The sequence below is a fragment of the Lygodium microphyllum genome, chromosome 21 (genome assembly GCF_053477565.2).
Source record: "Lygodium microphyllum isolate KBCC chromosome 21, Lygodium_microphyllum_v1.1.10, whole genome shotgun sequence".
Taxonomy (NCBI): domain Eukaryota; kingdom Viridiplantae; phylum Streptophyta; class Polypodiopsida; order Schizaeales; family Lygodiaceae; genus Lygodium; species Lygodium microphyllum.
Window position 1 is genome coordinate 55,337,264 of NC_141155.1, and position 8,512 is coordinate 55,345,775.

Genomic DNA, 8,512 nt, shown 5'->3' on the forward strand with positions numbered 1-8,512 from the left:
CAAGGAGAAGGTTTTCTCAAAATGTCAGGTGTCTAAGGAAGATTAGGAAGGCAGTAAATGCTCTTGACAATGCAATTCCAAAGTTGTCTTTTCAGAGGCTTGTCAGGGAAATTTGTGACAGATATAGTTTGGATAGTTTCAGATGGACAAGAACAGCTCTTAATTGTATACAAGAAGCCATAGAGGATTTTCTAATTGAGTTTTTCCAAGATGCCTACATTTGTGCTGCTCATGCTCATAGGCTCACACTCATGGACAAGGACATGGTAATTCTTAGGAGGCCAAGATATAGATTTTCAAAGGTCCTTGAGCCAATTCCCCTCACTGATATGAAGACATTTAATATCCTTAATGTGCCCCCAGCTAGAAGAAAGAAAGATGATTCTGGTGTCAGGGTTGAGGATGTCACCCATGAGAAGGATACAAGGCAACATGAAAAAGAGGAGAAGGCTAAAGAGGAACAAGCAGATAAATGGAGAGAGTATAGGAGGCAAAGGGTTGAAGAAAGGGAAATAGAGCAACTAGAGTCCTTTGAAAATGAGCTAGCCACCCTTCTTGAAGCAACTAATCCAAAAGGATTCAGTGTGTTTTGTTTCTTACCTGGTGACTTAGGCAAAAGAACTGAGGTTATCTCCTTTGATGCTGCATGTGTTCAGATTCTTAAGGATAAAATAAGAGAAGTAAATGACAGTCTTATTCTTGCTGGCCTAAGGTATGTCCATCCATAATTACTTATACTTTTTGATATTTTTTTAGCAACAAGATTTTTCTTGTTTATACTCACTATTTCTATGCCTTTTCTAGGTGTATAATGCATGAGTTTCCTTTGGATATACAACAAAAAATTGAGGTTTTTGATCCATCTATCTCATTCTTTATGAGGAATGAGCTTGATGCAAGTTTTATTGAGCATTGGCTCAATTTGATTGACTTCAATACTTTGGAGCTGCTTATAATTCCATATAATGAAAAGTAAGTGATTCAATATTCTATTAGAGTTTTTGAGATTTTATCCTACTAATTTGTTGAGATATGATTGCTTTTAGTTCTCATTGGAGCTTGATTGCAATAGACCTTGTGGATAAGCAATGCTTTTTAATCAACTCTATGAAAGGAAGCCATGGAAATGCTAAATTGTAAGTTATATTATCCAAGGGCTCCTTGATATTTCAATTCTTTTTTTTGTAAGTACTCTAAATTTCAACATATTTTATATACAGAGGTGCCAAAAGATTAATTGAAGAGCTAGAGAAAAGACCCCCTATGCCATCTGATTTGCTTGCAACAATGCAATATAGACAAGTTGCGGTAAGTTATTCATTAAAATAATTGAAACATGAGTTTATTCTATGAACTACCATTCGTCCTCTTTATAGTTTTACTTTGTGTTGGTGGTTGCAGTGTCCCCATCAAGATGATAGCCATTCTTGTGGCTGGAGGGTGATTGCAAATGTTAGAAGAATGGTTAACTTTGTTTATCTTAATGATGATAAACATGTAAAGGTAATATGAAAGATGTTAAACTTTAAGATAGATATTAATTGCAAATAGTCCATTGATGATAAAAATATAGTCTATTGTAAGAACAATAATGAACTAAAACTCTTTTTTCTATAAATGTGTGATAGTTTTCGAAGGATTGCTATACATCTGAGCATATTTGGTACATCAGAGCAAAGCTCTTGAAGTATATGATGGTCAATTGTATACAACCAACAATAGAGATTGGTGGGGATTTGCACCATGAAGGAGATGCGGTGCCTATAACCACGGAAGGCAAATCCACAGCTTCAACACCTTCTATACCCAAGACATCAAAGAAAGGAAAAAGGACTCCTAGAAAGGATAGTTCTCAAAAAAAGAAATAGCTTTGCCATATCGCCTTGTAGGCCTTCATATATAGAAATTTGCCCTTCAGCCCTTGTATATCTCATAGAGATGGCAGATAGACATCTGCTACAAAATTTGTACATGTATTTTATATTGATAGTAAAGATATCTTTTCTTGAATGTCATTGTAGTGTATTTTATTTTCTCTCCTTTTTGATATCTGCAAAAAATAAATTACAAATGTTTGTTAGTTAGAAAGTGAGATCTTGATATACATCTAAGTAGATATAATATGATGTGAAAACTTACTCGTTTCTTGTCAAGTTGGAATACAAAGGAGCATGGTAGTTCAATGTCTTCATTTTGTAAATCCATCCTCACTTGATGTAGCGTACATGATTTTCTGATCTTTAAGATTGCAATAATATCCTCATTGAACCAAATATCAAGATCCACAATAGGATCCTTGCTGAAATCATTAATATTCTGGTCTAAAGCAACTAGACTACTCCCAACAAAATGCCATCGACTATAGTAAAAGCTAAGGATAAAATTTTGAGTAGCAATCATATATTTACAAGCTATAGAGTCTTGATCTATCTTACATATAATTTTTCCTTCTGTCCTTGTATCCCATCCTTCATCAACAAATTGTATGATATGATAATATGTTAGTCTCTTCACTGAAAGCATGGTTTTTGTTATTCTTATCTCCATATTAGAGAAGAAATCAATAAATATATTAATAGGCATAAATAAAGTAACTTTGCTTAGCCTACTTGAGATATTAGATTTTAGTGCTTTCTGGATCTCAGAAAATATCTTACACCTATAGCCCTCACTAGTAGCTGGACTTGGCAAAGGACACTTAAAGCTTGAAAAATCTGGCAAAGGAAGGAGTTTTATTGATCCCCATTGGCAACGCCGCATAGGAATAACATAAGAATGGTCATAAAAGAATATTCCATTCTCTGCAAGCTCTGTCTTCTTTCTACCTCTATACATTTCTTCTCCAATTGAACCATGTATAACATCAATAACATCAATAATAGATTCCACTGGTTGCCATTCCTCAAGATTAGAGGGATAGACATCTACAAGACAAATAAATATTATAATGGAAAAACCTAAACCATGTTTAAGAAAGGAAAAACTTTAAGAATCAAATTCTTACAATTTGGTCTATGCATTGGAAGCTTTGAAAATCCAGGTTTCAAACACAGCTCTCTATGCATGAACACATGTTGCACTAGTACCTCTTTGATACTATTCTTATTTGCTCCAATCTTAAAATCTCGGATTCTGCCCTTCCAAGCAGAGATAAATGAGCTCTCATGTCTTTTCCTTTTTCCACGTTTTGCTTGTTGCATGGTGATCCAACTACCTTTGCTAATGATAGTAGGAATCCATCTTCCATCAGTTTGGAATGAGTTAAACACTGATATGGATGTGATTTGGGAGCTTGGACTCCTTGTTGAAGGTCGAATTTCTGTATCCATGGTAGAAGAGAGAGATACATGCAGAGAGAGAGAGAGAGAGAGAGAGAGAGAGAGAGAGAGAGAGAGAGAGAGAGGACTAGGCTATCATAACGGAGGGAAAAACAATAGAGGAATAAAAGAAAGGAGGGAAAAAACTGAGCGCCATGCTTTTTACCAATTTGAATTTCGATTACATCAGTCATTATCATTAATCTAGAAACATCATTAAATAAAAGTAGCCGAGACTCTATGCCATTAATGCAAAATATGTCATAATCACGAATATAAGAGACTAAAAATACATAATAAAAATACAAATTTGTAATATTATCATATTTATATATTTTTGTAAAATAATTTTTTAAATTTTTTAAAATAGAAGTTCCGTTATGGAGGCTTTGCTCTTATTGGTCTAGAGCACTCTCTCTCCACATCTTAAAAGGCATTTTTGAGACCTCAAAACTCCCCTAATGGAACCGTCACTTCCGTTTGGATATGACTTCGTGTGGACCATTTTCAGCTCGTACCAGCTTTGGGCATTCATACGTGTTGGAGGTTGTCAAAGAAAACCTTCACTGAGTTCATGACCCTATGGCAAGAAAGCGGCATGTCCTTGATATACCATCTTCTTCATGGTTCATGACCTTCGGGAGTTTAACTATGGCCTGCACAATGGATATGCATGATAACATGAGGTAACTAGACCTATCCCAAAACCTCTATCTAGTGATCAATACAAACTTGAACGAGCTATGATAGATATTACCAACGAGAACGGAAGCCTACTAACCTGAGCACTCTCCGAATCCTAGAAAGTCATGCATCGTCCACATGAGACTCGGTCACACTCGCATCGCTCCACCTGTATTTTGCTTGCACACTTAGGAGTGCTAGCAGTGTCTTCAGGTGAGATACTCGATACCCATCATATAATGATATGGATGCTTCCTCTCTAAGGGGATCAAAAGTCTCGACATCCATGGGCATCAATGCATCGATCATTGCCTCCATCTTAGGCTCCAAGATTGTAGGTAAGTCTTGAAGGCTGCCTGTCTCCTCTGGTATTAATGGTATAGATTGGGTAGTACCTTTCAAGTGGTGGATTGGCTCAGGCACTCCATCCATCACACGCCCACGAACTCTCCTAACTAGCTGCAAAGGGTGCACTCCTCCTTGGGACGAGACATCACCTCCCTGGATAGAAAATTTGCTAGCTACACCTAATCTTTTTGTATATGGTATTCAATTAGCTTGCGAATACAATGCATGATTGATATAAAATTTTCTTACCATTTGCTCAAAATCTAAGATCGCCTGATCAATGATCTCAGATTGAAACTCACCAAAGCGTCGTACATATTGGATAGACAATTGACGTTTTCATCTAATTGCCATCTTACATTGAGAGCAAGGACATGGGACATGCTGATTAAGATCTGCCTTGTGATCTTGAACATCACGACCTTCATCGTTTTCCATTTTGTCTACATTATGACAAACAATTTGTTTTTGTTATCATTTTTTTTTCTTTCTTAAATTGTTTGAGAAGGGATTTCTTCTCTTATAACTCAGCAAAAGTTAACATATGTAAAGTCTCCACCCACCCACAAATTAATGTATGTCAGAGTGTTTCCCATCTCGTGGTATTGCACCGAACCTCACCGGACCGTTTTTTATCCATTCATTCTCTCCTCTCCTTCCATCTCTCTCTCTTTTTCTCTTTCTTTATTATGTTGTATGTTTATTCCCTCTCTCTCGTTCCTTCTTCCTTTTTCTCTTCCTCCCCCTCTCTCATTTCCTTTAACAAAACATATTTCTCTCTCTACTATCAATTTCCTTTAACAAAACATCTCTCTCTCTCTCTACCACTACCACTACCACTACCACTACAAAAAACAAGAAGGGAAGAAAAAATAACAACAACAACAACTACTACTGCTACAACAACTACAAACAAGAAAAGAAGAAAAAACTACTACTACTACCACTACTACAATAACAACAATAAACAATAAAACTAAACAACAATAAACAAGAAAACAAAAAAAACTATTACTACTGCCATAATAACAATAATAACAACAAACAAGAAAACCACCACTACTACTACAACCACGACTACGATGACGACGATTACCACTACCACTACCGCTACCACTACCACTACCACTACCACTACCACTAACACTACCACGATAATAAATAAGAAAACAAAACAAAACAAAAACAAAAAAACAACAACAACAACAACAACAACAACAACAACAACAACAACAACAACAACAACAACAACTACTACTACAATAACAACAAACAAGAAGAGAAGAAAAAACTACTACTACTACTACTACTACTACTACTACTACTACTACTACTACTACTACTACTACAAACAAGAAAACTAAATAACAAAAAACAAGAAAAGAAAAAAAACTACTACTACTACTACTACTACTACTACTACTACTACTACTACTACTACTACTACTACTACTACAAACAAGAAAACTACTATTACTACTACTAGTACTACTACTACAATCACGACTACGACGATTATGACTACGACTACGATTACCACAACAACTCTCTCTCTCTCTACTACTACCACTAACACTACAATAAACAAGAATAGAAGAAAAATCAACAACAACAACAACAACTACTATTACAACAACAAACAAGAAAAGAAGAAAAAACTACTATTACTACCACTACTACAACAACAACAAACAAGAAAACTAAACAATAATAAACAAGAAAAGAAAAAATACTACTACTACTACTACTACTACTACAACAACAAACAAGAAAACCACCACCATTACTACTACTACTACTTACTACAACAAAAAGGCTCCATAGATGCGCTTGTAGACACAATATTTGAACTGTGATAAAAAATGTCGGGCGTGTTTATTACCACGTCTACTGCTGTATCTACAATTTCGCGTCTAAAGCGCGCTTACAGTCAGAGTTACACGCCCATATAGATGCGCATATAGACGCGCGTATTGACGCACTACGTAAATATATAATCATATTTATAAAAAAGTGGATATATTCATATTATGCGTCTATACACGCATGTATCTACGCTGTCGTGTTGCTGCGCATCCGAGTCGTATACACCTCCATTTCTTTTGTTGTGCATTTGTGTTAATTTCCGCGTGTGATTCATTGTTTGTGTGATGCATTTTAATAATCCGCATCCAATGTATATATTCCCTTAGTGCATGCGCATGATTTTGTTTGGATGCACGATGTGCGTGTATTAGAAAAATATGAAAAACTGATGCCAAAGGATCTTTGTCCTGCTGCTATTTGTTCTAGCTCTATGTGCAATGACAGTCTTTAAGATCACCACATGCTATACATCTCGGTATGAAGGTCAAAAACCAGGAACTTCAGGGTTGAGGAAAAAGGTTACTGTTTTCAAACAACCAAATGAAGTTACTTTTGTTTCTGCAGTCAAAGTTTGCTCCAACATGACAGCCTTGGTCCAAGTGTTTTGAAGATATGCTACAAGAGGGACATTTAAAGGAGGTAGCAGAGTTGCTGCAAGATATGCCTCTTGCAAATAATCTTGGTTGCTTGGATGTCAATGTTAAATTAATGCAAAAGGCATGGTGACATATTGCTAGCACAGCAATGCTTTGACAGCAATGCTTTGACAAAAATTATGCTCATGTCAGACTTTTATAAAAGTGCTGGAATGAGGAAGGTCGCTTGCCTAATTTTGACATGTGAACAAGAAAAAGAAAAACTAAAAATAGAGGAGAAAAGGAAGGGGAAAAGAGACTAATTTGGGAGAGAATTCGAATGGATGGAGGGAAAACGAACCAAAGGGGGTAAGCAAGCTGGGACAGAGGGGAAGATAAGACGTGATATGCTTCAAAGGAATGTCAGTATCTCTGGGGTGCATGGAAGAACCCAGAGCAGATCGGCAATGGCTACGCTCCTGTGCTGGATGGCCATACCTCGCACATTGCGGTCAAATTCAGAGATCTTGACCAAGATCGACGGCAGTCTGGCAAGGAGCTCGAGAAGAAGCCGAAGTTCCTGAAGAACGGCAATGCTGTGTTTGTGAAGATGATCTCCACCAAGCCATGACTGTGGAAACCTTCTTTCAGTACCTGCCTCTCGGGCGCTTTGCTGTGTGTGACAAGAGGCATAATCGATGAGGAACGAGGAGGCATAATCGATGAAAAACGAGGAGACGATGCTTTAAGGTGATGACAAAGCTGCAGAAGACGAAGCTGAGGGGAAGATGGCGCCTGTGATCAGTTCGGACATCGTCTAGCAGCTCCAAGCGATCCTGCCTTCAATCTTAGCAAAGCTCATTGAGAGGAGCAGAAGATCTGCTTCAAGAAGTCCATCTCTTTCTCAACATCGATTTTCTTTCTGCTACGTCGGCTCTGCGGTGACTAATGATGGCCTGTGATGAGACACTGTCATCGTGCACCACTCTGATAATGCTAAATGATAGAAGACGACCACCAATCTTTGTGACTGAGGCCATCATTGCTTCTGAGATCCGTCTCGTCTTTGTTCTTCTCCCTATGATGCTGCTGTTATATTAGCTCTATCTGAGTTTCTTGAAGCGTGCGGATCATGTCCTAGGTGTTCTGAGGGAGAGCTTCTGGTGTTCTGTTGTTTTTGTGCGTCGTCTGGCAGTCACAGATTCTTCCGAGGTCTGTAGTACGACAGCAAGTGCCTTCAGAGGCTGGCTTGGTATTGTAGCCGCTTGAGGCGCTGAGGTACTTGTTCTTTTGGTGTCTGTAGGCCCGTACAGTTTGATAACTGCGGTTGGAGGGGTTGAAATTGGCGAATGCTCTGCATCTCCACTCCTCGTGGACTAATTGATCATGTTGTTTTGTGAAGCTCTCTACTGGGAGGCCCAATGGAATTGAGGCCATGGGATGTTTGCTGTTGTAAGCAGGAGGAAGGGTTATGAATGGCATGCCAATTGAAGTTACAGTGTTGGAACATCTTACCAGGCGCAACCTGACAGCCGTCTTGCAGCAGCAATCGCATGCTCCTGACCTCCCCCCCTCTGCTAATCCTTCAGAAATCAACAGCTGAAACATTGCAGCACGGCAGAGAATGAATTTCCACTCAAATTGTTTTACGTGACTACAATTGAATGAAACTGGTGGTTGAACAGATTTATCTGGGTCCTTCCAAGGGGGTGTCATTCAGCG